The sequence below is a fragment of the Maniola jurtina genome, chromosome 24 (assembly GCF_905333055.1).
Source record: "Maniola jurtina chromosome 24, ilManJurt1.1, whole genome shotgun sequence".
Taxonomy (NCBI): Eukaryota; Metazoa; Arthropoda; class Insecta; order Lepidoptera; family Nymphalidae; genus Maniola; species Maniola jurtina.
Window position 1 is genome coordinate 8,335,225 of NC_060052.1, and position 13,307 is coordinate 8,348,531.

The 13,307-nt window shown below is 36.8% G+C and overlaps 1 protein-coding gene and 1 long non-coding RNA gene across 2 annotated transcripts in view; both read right to left on the bottom strand.

Moving 5' to 3' along the window:
* The window catches only part of LOC123877738 (alpha-2A adrenergic receptor), a 369,354-nt gene that overhangs the window by 204,367 nt on the left and 151,680 nt on the right, over positions 1–13,307 (bottom strand). The window lies entirely within an intron of this gene.
* LOC123877753 lies at positions 5,671–7,080 on the bottom strand. Its single transcript, XR_006798671.1, has 2 exons — positions 7,020–7,080; positions 5,671–5,717 (listed from the first exon to the last, which is right to left on the bottom strand). It is a non-coding gene; the product is annotated as an uncharacterized LOC123877753 (long non-coding RNA).

Below are 13,307 nucleotides of genomic sequence, written 5' to 3' on the forward strand. Positions count from 1 at the left end.
CCGACTGCGGCAAAGCCAAAAGGAAGAGTTATGATTTTAGCAGTCTATGTATGTATGTATGTGTGTATGTTTGTATCCAGATTATGTGTGTTCCACCGTAGCGCCCTTGGATTTCTGTGGTAGTGCCTAAACTACTGGGCCGATTTTGTTAAATGAGGTATCAATCGATTCATCGTAAAAGTCCGGGTGACATAGGCTACATTTTATACGAAAAAAATTGACCTAACATGAAAAAAAGTGGGGGTCTCCAAAGTTTTTTGCTATTGTATCGAGTGGGGTGTCAAATGAAAGAGAAGAAAATTCTGAGTTTATAAATATAAATGTACTACAACATTAAAATAAACCAAGCGACAGAAAAATAATTTTACTATAATATTTCAGCGTTTATTAAGACGATCGTAATCTGGTTTTAGTTTTCAACTTTATCTTGTTACATAGATATGGTTGAAGTGCTGTGGGCTTAGATATAAGTGCCAGGTCCCGGGTTCGAATCCTGACAGGGGCAATTTGGGAATTTATAATTGTTATAATTTTCTCTGGCCCAGTCTGGCGGAAGGCTTTGGCCGTGGCTAGTTACCACCCTACCGGCAAAGGAGTGCGTTTAGCGTTTCGGTACGATGCCGTGTAGAAATCAAAGGAGTATGGGTTCAATAAAAACTGCCGTACCCCTTCCAGGTTAACGCGCTTCCATCTTAGAATCCGTCCAGTAGTTTTTGCGTGAAGGAGTAACAAACATACACACACAATATACACACAAACTTTCGCCTTTATAATATTAGTGTGATTATTTCAATTTTGTTCATAAAATAATTCTTCCATCAAAATCAGTAGGCAACCCTCTGAGTCTCTGCAAAGGGGGAATTAGACGAATTGCTGAAAGTTTGTCAATTAAAAAACTTCCCTTTTCAATCGAACAATACTCTCAAAGTTTCAATACGTTGTTAGATCACCTTTTGTTTTTGCGCGGCGCACTGTCGTCTCACAGGTCGATTGTGATTTAATAGAAGTTATTTTTTAACCCCCGACCCAAAAAGAGGGGTGTTATAAGTTTGACGTGTGTATCTGTGTATCTGTGTGTCTGTGTATCTGTGTATCTGTCTGTGGCATCGTAGCGCCTAAACGAATGAACCGATTTTAATTTAGTTTTTTTTGTTTGAAAGGTGGCTTGATCGAGAGTGTTCTTAGCTATAATCCAAAAAAAATGGTTCAGCCGTTTAAGAGTTATCAGCTCTTTTCTAGTTTTCTTGTAGAAAAGAAGGTTAGATAACCGTTAGGTTCATAATATTATGTCAATTGACAATTATGTCAAGCTGTCAAGATGGACGTTGCCTAAATACACAATTATTTATTTGAAAATGATGTTTTGGAAATCTCAGATACTTTAGATAGTAGGCGCGGAATAGTTTACTTGTCGGGGGTGTTATAAATTTTTAATTTACACTTGTTGCAGTGAAACTTGCCGTTCTTATAAATCGAGGAATCGAAGTTTCCAGCTCTATAATGAATTTTTCAGCTCTAAAATTTTCTGTCGACAAATATGTCACACTAATATTATAAAGGAGAAAGTTTGTATGTGTGTGTGTATGTTTGTTACTCCTTCAATCAAAAACTACTGGACGGATTGGGCTGAAATTTAGAATGGAGATAGATTATATCGTGGATTAGCACATAGGCTACTTTTTATCCCGAAAATCAAAGAGTTCCCACGGGAATTTAAAAAACCTACATCAACGCGAACGAAGTCGCGGGTATCAGCTAGTTGGGAATAAAACCGGCCAAATGCGAGTCGGACTCACGCACCGAGGGTTCCGTACTCGGGTATTTTTCCAAAAAAAATTATACACAAGTGTAAATTAAAAATTTATAACACGCCCGACAAGTGAAAGTTACAGTAACTAGAAAAGAGCTGACTTTCAAACGCCTGAACCGATTTTCTTGAATTATAGCTAAGAACACTCTCAATCAAGCCACCTTTCAAACAAAATAAACTAAATTAAAATCGGTGCATTAGTTTAGGAGCTACGATGCCACAGACATACACACGTCAAACTTATAATACCCCTCTTTTTGGGTCGGGGTTTAATAAAAACAAATAAAAATCTGTTTTAGAATGTAAAGCCCTTTCATATGATACCCTATTTGGTATAGTTATCTTACTTTCAAAAATTGAAAATACTAATTTTTTTTATTTGCTCATGAACACATCTTGATTTTTTGTGATGTAACCACAAATTCACGGTTTTTGGATTTATTCCTTTACTTGTGCTAAAAGACCTACCTACCTACCTTTCATGACTCTAGGTCAACGGGAAGTACCCTAGTTTTCTTGACAGACACGACAGACGGACAGACAGATAGACAAAAAGTGATCCTATAAAGGTTCCTCTGCCTATAAAGGTTTTTCCTTTTGAAGTACGGAACTCTAAAAATCGAAAAGTTTTATTAGAGCTCTATAATGAATTTTTCAGCTCTAAAAATTTATGTCGACATAAGTATTTTGGCTTTTCTTTCCCTTCCCAGCTTTTATGAAATAACGCAGGGTCTGTCCCTCACACCCTCTTAGTCCATTATAAGTGCTTAAGAGGGGTCTCTCCGTCACTCGTTCCATACAAACGTAGTTCGTCTCTCATTGGAATACTAACCCATCATACTCAATGGAATTTTGTACAAACGTTCCGGGAACTAATATCTATGCCTGTGGTTTTCCAGATTTCCGTTAAAATATTCGGTTTCAAAGTTACGCGGTCTTAAAAATTCACATGTAAATCTTTGAGCCCCTGTAATTTTAAAACTACGTATTTTTAGAAAAATCTAAAACACCACAGGCACAGATATTAGTTTCTAGAATATGTCTGCAAAATTTCATGGATTTTGATTGCTTAATATTCAAATGAAATTGGGACTACGATTGTATGGAGTAAGTGACGGAGAGAGCCCTGTTAAATAAATAACTAGTGTAAAATGTAGAGCACTCGCAGTAAAGTAGAGAGAACTTTTAATAAATGTAGTGTCAAGTAAATAGCAGCCACGTCTATTTCCGCCTTAACGGTTTGATAATAAAAAAGCTGACGCCACACCGAGCGCGAATTATTTTATTCAATGACAAGATAGATAAATACTATGGCAACACAAGATCGGTAAAAAAAATTGATGATTTAAAACGTTTTTTAATTTTATTGCAAGATAGCTTTCGCTTGATAAATCTTGCTTAGTAAAAAGCTTTGATTAGGTTCGAGTACATTCAGACAATGCCCATTCACTCTTGATTTGAAGATAATATTTAAGTTGGTTATAAATTATGTGGCAGGAAACTTGGACAACAGAATAATTTGCCTATTCGTATCATAATTTACGTTTGCAAGCACAGCTTTATTAGTTAAAAAGCAATTTACACCCCCACCTAAGGTTGCCCTGTGTAGGGATAGTTGTCCCTTAAAAATGCGATCTCTCTTGGTGGTAGTACTGATGCAGTCTAAGATGGAGGTAGGCTTAGCTGTAAGGAGTTTTTTTCTTACGCATATCCCTAATCGCTTTGTGACATCATACCGGAATGCATCTTTCCCAGTAGGGTAGAAAGTAACCATTACCTTAGCCATTTTAAAAACTATTAATTTCTAAATTGCTTCTATTGAGAATTGAACCCAGGAACTCCAAATCATAAGTCAAAAGGACTTACTACTGTGTTAAGAAAGTCGTCAATCATACGTTCAACCAAGCATACATTTTCGAATTGGCGAATTTCGTAAACGAATTCGCTTGGGAAATCTAAACATATTTGCCACCAACACACAGAGGCAAAAGGAAATAAATTCACTACCGTATTACAAGCTATAACCAAATGTTTACGTGTTCTGGCGACTTTGGAGCTTAGGTTTTAAATTTTTCAGCGTTTAAATATTTGATTATTTTTCCTCTGGAGACATATTGTCAGCTTCTGGTATTTTATTTACAGCGCAGAATGTTTTGCATAAAATTTTATATTATTTGTTTGTTATAGATACAATAACTGTTTTATTTTATCTGCACTTTGCTTTTCATAGTTTTGTTTGAAAACTTTGACTTCGCTGGTCTTAAACTAGGGGGCAGTTATGGGTCAACAATATTAATGTTAGTAACAGTCTTAACCAATGTTAGTAAATCTAAATAAAAAATAATGGTGCCATAATTGTGTTAGTAACACTGACAAACTTATTTTATATTAGTTAATTTAATTAATATACTTACAAACTAAAACAAACATCTAGTAAGCTTTGAATGTGCTGTCCTGTCTGTCTGCTATGACCTTCAAGATAATATTGGGTCTTTTCTTTAACCTACTTGTAACGGAAGCACAGTTTTCCGCAAACATACCGGACGCACCGAGACAGCCGCCGAATTCTCTAAATATCCATACTAATATTATGAATGCGAAAGTGTGTCTGTCTGTCTGTCTACTAGCTTTTCACGGCTCAACAGTTTAACCAATTTCAATGAAATTTGGTACAAAGTTTGCTTACACCCCGTGGAAGGACATAGGCTACTTTTTATCCTGCGAAATCAAAGAGTTTTTTAAAACCTCAATCCACACGGACGAAGTCGCGGGCATCATCTTGTATTATATATAATCTTATACAGGCTACAGGTGCTCAGCGTTTGCGCTTTCCTAAAATTAAATCCAATTCAAAAGTTGTTTGTCCTTCACAAATTGTTTTCCTTAATAAAAAATTTATAATGTTACTGCTCCCACTGTGTCCCCCATTTTACCGTCTTTCGCAGTATTTGCGTCGATTGGAATTTATTTGACGGCTCGCTATCGGCGACGCGGCGTGAAGTGGAAAATAAAAAGAGCCATTCTCCATATTGATGTTAACGTCAAAACAAAAAGAACTCGCTTCTGCATAATGTAAGTAATTTCCATTCCATTCCATCAGCCTGTATGCTAGACTTATTCCACAGCTGGACATAGGCCTTTCCAAGAGCGCGCCACCAAACACGGTCCTCCGCCTTCTTCATCCACCCGCTCCCAGCCACCTTCTTCAGGTCATCGGTCCAGCGGGCTGGAGGTCGTCCCACACTGCGCTTACCCATACGCGGTCTCCACTCCAGAACACGTCTGCTCCATCGGCCGTCGGTTCTACGACAGACATGACCTGCCCATTGCCACTTCAGCTTGCTAACCCTTTGAGCTATGTTGGTCGCTTTTGTTCTTCTGCGGATTTACTCGTTACTGTAAGCTAACTCTGTACAAAATTTCGTCAGGGTTAAGAAAGAAAGAAAGAAAGAAAGAAACTTGAGGTCACGGACTACGGTTAAACTGTTGGGCCGTCAAAAACTAACAGACAGACAGACAGACATACTTTCGCATTTATAATATTAAGTATGTATGTTTGTTCTTGAGTTAAAATATAAGTTTGAAAGAGCTGTATTCGGGTTGTATTTATTTCCTGTATTTTGGGGACTAGTTGTTACATATTTGGAAGAGTTGCCAACATGTTTAATTCAACATGCATTTTCGCAACTCTAAGGAAATGTTTTTGCTTGTTTCATTCAGCAGTTTCGTAATGCCGTTGGTGGAAGTGACAACGTTTTGTGTTCACGGAATTTTGGCGCCAAAATGAGTGCGCGGATTTTGTGATGAGCCTGTTTCTGAGGGATTTGAATTTTGAGGCTTTATGCCTGTTGTTTGAGGAAAATTAAATCTTTTTTTAATTCAGATAGAGTTAACTTGGTAATCTCACCTAGTGATAAGTGCAGATACAGTCTTAGATGGAAGCGGACTAACTAAAAGGATATGGCAGTTTTTATTTATTTCGTTTTAGACCATTTTTGTGACGTGGGCTATATCAAAAATCAACCCAGTTAATAATATGAGATTTCGGTATATCATGTAGTTTATTTATACAACAAATACAGAAAACAACGATTTATAATTAAAGATTTGTAAGCTAAGTATAATGTAAGTTTGGTTGCCTGGAAGAGATCGCTAGGTAGCGATAAGGCCGCCAAATTGTACGTATATTTTGTTGAGCTTTGTATGTGTTTTTCTGTACTAATTTTGTGGTGTACAATAAAAGTATATTCATTCATTCATTCATAATGTAAATTTGTAAAACAAACGAATATTTTATAAGTTTTTCTTTCACGGTTTATTGCAATTTCTAGCTCGGAACAAAAATATTTTACGAACCCAAAATATAATCTTAATAACTATGTACGGAACCCTTCGTGTGCGAGTCCGATTCGTCCTTTACCAGTTTTTAGGGTTCCGTACCTCAAGAGGAAAAACGAAACCCTTATAGGATCGCTTTGTTGTCTGTCTGTCTGTCGTGTCTGTCAAGAAACCTATAGGGTACTTCCCGTTGACCTAGAATCATGAAAGGTAGGTAGGTAGGTCTTATAGCTCAAGTACAGGAATAAATCTGAAAACCGTGAAATGTGGTTACATCATCATTTAAAAAAAATTAAAATGTGTTTCAATTTTCAAAGTAAGATAACTATACCAAGTGGGGTATCATATGAAAGGGCTAAAACATTTTAAAACAGATTTTTATTTATTTTTATGTATCATTTATGTTTTTGATTTATCGTGCAAAATGTTGGAAAAAATACCCGAGTACGGAACCCTCAGTGCGCGAGTCTGACTCGTCCTTCACCAGTTTTTCTATTCTATTTTCTAGTCTATTGTATAAACGTGTTTTCCACGTGGCAACGCTTCGCATATCATAGCGAATAAAGTTTCAAGCTATAAAAGCTTTGGTCAAAAGCCGGAAAAATACTGGGTCACAAAGTACCCAGCCACTTGTACAAGCAACGATGACTGCCGTCGGTACAATATGCATTTTTTGTACAGAACCTTTGTAACAAAGCTACGTATGAATTCTAAATGTACCGCCACTCAAAGAGCGAGGCAAAAATAGAAACACTACCGACTGGGAGTCGTTGAGTTGATACGCCTAAGAGAAGATGGACTCTTTTTTTTTTTTTTTTTCATTTATTTCACCAACAAGTTAGTAGTAGTTAACCCTTGACTGCAATCTCACCTGGTGGTAAGTGATGATGCAGTCTAAGATGGAAGCGGGCTAACCTGGAAGGGGTATGGCAGCTTTCATTAAACCTTATACTCCTTTGGTCTCTACACGGCATCGTTTCGGATTCTATTTTTTAGCCGACTGCAGCAAAGCCCAAATGAGGGTTATGTGTTTGACCTGTATGTATATATGTCCGTGCCTATGTCCACTCGTAACTACTGAATGGCTCAAGCGATTTTGATAAATGACTGAAAAACTAAGCCCTGTCCACCCCCTTATATCGTCTAACCATTTGCGTCTTTGGCGACTTGAAGATCCTTTTGCCTAGGTCTCTCCATTTTGCCTTACCATGTTAAGTAAAATTAGTATTTTCGAGGCATTCAAACACAATTTCTTTCCTTTATACATATTTTAGACCTTATTTTTTAATTATTGTAAACTTAATTTATTTTAGTTTTAAATTTTGCAAGTATCTAACCTAAGATATAATTAAGATAATTAGAGAACCATGTAAAACCACAGCAAAATGATTGTCATTTTATGTCAAATCTCTTCAACAAATTCAAAAAGCAGATTCTTCTGAGAAAAATTACTTCAATTAGCAAAAAACTTAGCAGTTGTACCTAATCAAATGTATTATTATTTCAACCAAATGATCCAGTAACTTGACAAAAATATAAATTGCTCTAAACGCCTTCCCCAAATAGCGAGTGGTTGCTTTTCCACTGCGAGTAATCGAAAAGTACAAAGAGTAAAAAACTAAAAACGTTTCATGTGTTTCGAAACACTTTTAAACGTTTTCGCATTTAAATTTCAAATAGAAGTCTTCTGCTGACCGTATTTGCGCGTTTGAGCTGACAAAATTGTTTCCACGTCAACTAAAGTTCGCCGCCCATTAGATAATAAGTACCCCTACTCTGACAATAGCCTAACTATTTGTGGGATTGAACTTTGAAGCTAAGTATAACTTGCAGAAATAAATATAACTAATAACAGACTAGACTCCCGTGGTTCAAAGTTAGCCCAATCAATCGATACTAATAAATAAAATTGAAATGTCTGTCTGTAATTTCGAAATAATTACGTCATATGAAGCTCATATTCTTATTTGAACTGTGCCATAACTGAAACATGAATTTCACACTTAAATACATTTTTTAGTGCACGCTACATATTTACACAATAGGTTTACGAAAGTCATGAGGTTTGACAGCCCTAAATTAAATTTAACACTGTCAAACTGTGTCTGTCCTTTTCATATCACATTAGTAAGAAGAGGATGCGAATGCTAGTCGTGTTCAGAATCAGTATCTATGCCTGTCTCCGTGATACAAGTTATTTCTGTACCCAATTTCATAAAAATTGGTTAACCCCATGGACCGTAAAAGATAACAGATAGACAGACAAACTTTCACATTAATAGTAAATATCACTATAAAAGTATGGGGTTTTAATAAAATCGGTTGTATAATGGACGAAGGTCTTTATGCCGAACATCATTAAAACTGTCGAATTCAATTTATCTTTTCATTAAGACTTTTAATTAATTGTGTTTTGATGGGAAATGAACAAATGGAAACTTCATAATACAAAAATACGTATTTAAATCATTTTTAGAGATATTTCCTTCAGGGAAAATAAAACAAAGTCTCTAAAACAGTTTTTTTTTGATCAACAATAAACTTAGTTTTGCGATCCTCAATAAAAAAGATTTGGTTTTGAGATTTTATTTTTCTTTTTCAAGGTGTAGAACCCTCGGTGGGTGAGTAAAATGAAAAAATATGCAAGAGTCGTTTCGATAAAATTAAAGAAAACTATCGCGCTTACTTCGCTCATAAATCTAGTACTATACACGTTTGTTTGGTATCAAAAGTTGTGTCTTAGTCTTTCAAAAGAATAGAATATATTCTTAATCAAGTAAACTTTTACAAGTGCTTATGATTCGTCAAAATACCACTAACATTGTGAGTAAAGTTATATTTTCTCTATCTACATAAAAAGTATCGTTTCTATACAATTCAAGAATAATTTCGCTTTGCTTCAGCAGTGAAGGAAAACATCGTGAGGAAACCTGCATGCCTGAGAGTTCTCCATAATGTTCTGAAAAGTGTATGAAAAAAATGAAAGTACTCAAGAAAGTTTTTAGGTCTAAAATATGGATACTTAGGCGCTTGTAACTTTTAACATAAGCAATATTTCTCTAAAATTGAAATGTACGAGCATAGTTCTTCAAATTATATCTACATTTCTAAAAATTAACGAGAAATACGTTATCGCTTTTTGTATGAAAAACAACTAAACGATCCTCTAAACAAACCTATTTATATTTTTTAAGTAAAATATTTGAATGATAATTTTGTGTTTTATTTTGTTGCGAATTTTCAGCTCTAGGGAAGTGACTCCAGTAATTCGCCTAGGGCTTCGCCTAAAAGTTTGAGTTTACCTCATTAAAAAGAAACATAATACATTTCAATATTCTCAAAGAAAGAAAGGAAATCATTATAAATAAGAAGTTGAGTCGTGTAGGTGGTATATATTATATCACTTATTGTAAGTTACATCTACCTATTATGTTATGGATACAGTGTGTCCCGATTTCAGTGTGGTTTCCACTGGCCTGATTGGATGTCGACTTTGTGTGTAAGAAAGAAAGAAAGAAAGAAAAAGTATTTATTTGTTGTTGGTGTCACAGATAAAAACAGTTTGTACATATTAAATGGTTATTCAATGATGCCCAAATTATAACTAAGTAACGAAAAAAAAATAAACTTCAAAACTAAAGCTCACTGACTACTATTAAATAAATGAGTGCCACTTACTTACAAGATTAAAATATATCTTTTCCTGCAAGTATGTATCACTACAGTCTATCAAAATAGTTAGTTATATTATTATTTAGAAATACCTACCATATACTTTCGAATAAGTTTTCATTAGGTACATATTCTGAACTCAACACTCATTTGCATCGCACATTCTGGTATATTTCTTAAATTAAATTAAATTACGTGATGATACAGGCAAATGTGGAGCGTGCCTGCCTAGAAAGTGCCTATCCACTCTCCCTTTGAAGGCCCCAATATTGTAATTGGCGGGGAAAACAGAAGCCGGATGAGCGTTCCATATTCTAGAAGTGCGTATTAGAAATGAGCAAGTGAATCACTTCGTTCGAGTCCCTGGAATTCCGACTATGAAGGGGTGCAGGGCGCAGACCTTTACGATGCCTCGCAGTCCGATATTAAAATGGTGAGAGGGCAACTAGATCAAATAAATCTTTTTCACCTTCTCCGAAGTATATCCTGTAGAGTCATAGCTTGGAAATTAGTAAAAGTCTATGTTATGGAGAAAATCATGTAAACTCCTGAGTTTCACAGATAGACACTTTGTCTTTTTGTATGGTTTGAAGAAAATAATCAAATTATGTCGATCAAGACAGCCCATTGGAAAACCGCCCGCCCAGCGAATGTGTAGCATCGATAACTCGCCCTAAAATTAAAGAGAGGGCGGATTGGGCGCCGCGCGCCGGGCGTCCGACCGCCGTATATATAATTTAATCGTACTTTATTGTTTTCTCTCGTGTTATCTTTTACCATTAAATGAATTATATATTAAGTTTTGGACCTATTTTGCCAAGCACTCCTAAGCAAGATCTATGATATTGTAAGCAAGATAAACATCATCTCAATTCTCCTTCCTTCGCTGGCCAACTGTTAAATATTTTGCATGAATTAAAATCAGCCTAAGTACCTACGCTTTCATCCATCATATATCCATCAGCCTGTAAACGTCCACGGCTGGACATAGGCCTTTCCAAGAGCGCGCCATCAAACACGGTCCTCCGCCTTCCTCATCCACCCGCTCCCCGCCACCTTCTTCAGGTCATCGGTCCATATGCCCTGCCCATTGCCAATTCAGCTTGGCAACCCATTTAAGGTGCCCACGCACTTGAACTGAACTGCAGCTGAACTGCGCGTCGCGTCAGCGCCCCGCACGATATTCTCTCCAGCCGCGCCGCGCGGCAGTGACGTACGCGCGTCGCGGCTGGAGAGAATATCGTGCGGGGCGCTGACGCGACGCGCAGTTCAGCTGCAGTTCAGTTCAAGTGCGTGGGCACCTTAAGCTATGTCGGTTACTCTCGGTTCTACACGAATCTTTTCATAATTCATTTCTGAGTTTACCACATACATAGGCTGCACTAAAAGTATCGGGAATGGAATATTTCCACTGTCCCTGTCATATTAAAATCTTTTTAATTGAAAACTCCTTGGTTTTAAAAATCGAATACCATTTATTGATTTTAAAAAAGATTCTCGGTCTTTTCACAATGTCTTGACAAACTTGTTTAGTCGTTGAGAAAATGGAATTGACTCGAGAAAATTCTAGAGCGATGATTTATTATGACTTTCGAAGTGGTTTAACACAAAAACGGTGTGTTGACCGGATGATTTCTGCATTTGGTGATGAAGCCCCATCCAAAACCACAATTTATCGCTGGTTTGCTGAATGTCAACGTGGACGTGTCAAGCTCAGTGATGATCCCCGTCAAGGTCGTCCAAAAACTGCAGTCACCCAAGAAAACGTTGATGCTGTGCGTAAGCTGATTGAGGAAGATCGACATGTGACATACCGCGAGATTCAGGCAACTTTAGACATTGGCATGAGTCAAATACAAATAATCTTGCATGAACAGTTAGGTGTAAAAAAGTTGTTTTCCCGATGGATACCGCATTTGCTCTGTAAAGAGCAAAAAACGGCTCGCGTTACTTGGTGCGTCTGAACTCTCGAAAGATTCCAGGATCCTCAAATGCTGTGTACAACATCGTATTAGGTGACGAATCCTGGATATACGCGTGAACATAGAACATAGAATTATTAGACCATCCGCCGTACAGCCCCGACCTAAGCCCTAATGATTTCTGTACTTTCCCTAAAATAAAGAATACATTGCGTGGTCAGAGATTTTCATCACCTGAAGAAGCTGTGGACGCCTACAAAACGGCCATTTTGAAGACCCCAACTTCCGAATGGAATGGTTGCTTCAATATTGGTTCCATCGTATGGAAAAATGTGTCAAATTTCGCGGAGAATACTTCGAAAAGCAATAAATACATTTTTAAATAGTAATGTTGTGTCACTTCCTTGATTCCCGAAATTTTCAGTGCCGCCCTCGTACCTACCCTACCTAGAAAAATCCCTAGCAAAGCTCTCTCCATCGGCGACTCTGAGGCCTGGGCTTTCTTAATGTAGCTACCATGGCTCCCATCCATATGTTATGAGCAACACGCACATGTTAATTTCAAAACAGTTAATATTGAATTTTAAGTTCGCTTATTTGAAGTTCATTATTGCTTAACAGATAACTTAATTACCTTCAACTAACATCTAACAAGCAATGTTAACAGGGCTTAGTTTAATATTCCAAATGTCGACGAGCAAATTATCCAATTTGATTTGCTAATTCAATCATATGTGTGAGTTTGGACCGTATATTAAGTGTGGATTTACAGTCATTAAGTATGTTAATATTGAAAAATTATTGTGATTATTTGGATATGTTACTCCAAGCGAGAAAAAAACCAAAAAATATCCTACTTAATATTATAAAAGCGAAAGTTTGTATGTGTGTGTGTGTGTGTATGATTGTTACTCCTTCACGCAAAAACTACTGGACGGATTTGGCTGTGGAATGGAGGTAGATATTATCCTGGATTAGCACATAGGCTACTTTTTATCCCGGAAAATCAAAGAGTTCCCGCAGGATTTTGGAAATCCTAAATACACGCGGACGAAGTCGCGGGCGTCAGCTAGTAGGTAATAAACAAGATAGTATTAGCAACAAGCAATCAAAATCGGACAGACAGACACACATTCGCATTTATAATATTAGTATGGATTCATTTTAATGCCAACACGGTGGTATTTCCGATTAAATCCGAAACCATTTCCGTCGCACGTGATTTCAAATCGTCAAGAACATAATAATTATAAAACATGCTGTCGCTTGAATACTGATTTAGTTAAAAATTGAGATGTTAAAGAGGAGTTTATTCGCAGCAATGCCCATACAAACCTAGTTTGATACTCTTTTTTTTTAAAGAATATCAGCCATGTTAAATGACTAATATTCCCCTTTCCTCTCCAACTAAGCGTCAGGCTTGTGCTAGGAGTAGGTACGACAATAGTGCAACGGGCGGGTCGGTTTACAGTCCACTCCTTTACCGGTTGAGCTATTATTGACCACCAGTTATAGTGGTAAAATGTATAAGGCTCATCAGACATTATTTCAACATATTGTACCTA